General features: G+C 38.6%; 1 pseudogene; it reads right to left on the bottom strand.

Annotated features, from left to right (window-relative positions):
• Positions 1–424: 424 nt before the first annotated feature.
• LOC128247740 (5S ribosomal RNA) lies at positions 425–543 on the bottom strand (annotated as a pseudogene).
• Positions 544–1,708: the final 1,165 nt, after the last annotated feature.

The raw sequence follows: 1,708 nt of genomic DNA, 5'->3' as shown, positions 1-1,708 counted from the left end.
CTTACATATAAGAGAACAAAGTCTACGTACTCTGCATATATATATATATATATATATATATATATATATATAATACAAAATGGGACAAGAACGCAAAACATCCAGACAGTTAGGTGATACAAAAAAGGACAACAAAACACCCAGATAAATGATACAAAGAAAACAAGGACGGGTCATTTGGAGTTTTCTTTCCTCAGTTGAGTTCCAGATTATCTTTGCAATTTCAGCTGATTATACTTGAGATTGCTCTAATCTGGCCAGTCCCAAGGAAAACTAAGCTAAGGGCATGAGATTCCTTTGGTCGGCCTGTGGCTATTTTAGAAGACACTTGCCCAAGGTGCCACGCAGTAGGAATGAACCCGGAACCATGTGGTTCATATGCAAGCTACTTACCACACAGCCACTCCTGCGCCAAAGTGTGAGATGCTTACAGCACCTAGGTTTCCCAAGCGGTCACCCATCTAAGTATTCACTTGGCCCGATGTTGCTTAACTTCGGTGATCGTACAAGAACCTGTGCTTTCAACGTGATATGGTCATAAGCTAAAATACTTCTTGTGCATATCTTCATGTTTGTTCGCATATCCTATGTGAAAGGATAGTGGAGCAATGTATATGGTTACTAACTATTTGCCTACGCGAAGACTACAAGTGTCAGCAAAATCTCGAAACCTTGCTTCAGACTATTTGAAAATTGTTAAGTTGGAGTCGAACATACTTCAGTCTGACATAATTTGACTGTTCAACATCAATTGGCTGCCTACCTTACATACAGTTTCCAAGAAATCACTGAGCACCTTTACAGTGACTTTCATGCTCTCAGTACAAGTACCACTCTAGAGGGTTACCTGATACCATATTTACAAATTTTTCTTCCACCTTCGATGGTGCAAAAGTCTTCTGCAAGGCAAACCTTGTTTTCTATATTATTGGCTTCAACAACCACCTGGTTCCAGTAGAACTAGATAACATTCACAAGATGGCAATCACAACGTTATTTGATCTAAACTAGCTTGTATGCATGCCTTTTGACAATCATAACGTCACAGAAACAATTCAGATGTTGAAGGCTGACATTGCCTGAGAGTTACCTTAATCTATACCTATTTTGATAATTTACCCAAGATGAGATAATCTGAGTAGAAACTGCAAACCTTCTTTGCTGATTCTTCGGTTGACTGACTGGATACAGCATTGTAATCAATACAATTATGTGAATGTTTGGTGCTACATCACTGATGCTTCTTGTCCAGATTGTTGACAAAAAAGGGGAACCTCTCACCGGAGGAGAAATTAAAAGAAACAGCATAGAAAGGAAAAAAAGCGTATGGACAGTTTGCAAGAGACATGAATGCCAAGACAAATACTGAAGACCGGTGGCTATGGATGAGCAGGAGTGATCTGAAGAAAAAGAATACATCTACGGACAATTGCTTTGAAAGCTCCAGCTTCTATATTCAGACTATGAATTCAAGTTCATACCAATAATAATTGGATCACTAGGTTTTGTTAGGAGAATCTGGATAAACTGGGATTTTCATAAAGAGAAATTGACCAGCTAATTCATACATTACAAGTGTAATCTGTGAGCATCATATGATTCTTAGATGGGACAGAGAGCCAGTGATAACAAAAACATCTTTGTCAGTGGCGCAGCTCCCTATGAATGTCTCAAATATCACAGGTTGAAAAATTCTAACCATAGATCT

The sequence above is a fragment of the Octopus bimaculoides genome, chromosome 4 (assembly GCF_046866305.1).
Source record: "Octopus bimaculoides isolate indiv1 chromosome 4, ASM4686630v1, whole genome shotgun sequence".
Taxonomy (NCBI): domain Eukaryota; kingdom Metazoa; phylum Mollusca; class Cephalopoda; order Octopoda; family Octopodidae; genus Octopus; species Octopus bimaculoides.
Note: the sequence above shows the minus strand (reverse complement) of the source record. Positions and strands in the feature narration are given on the sequence as shown.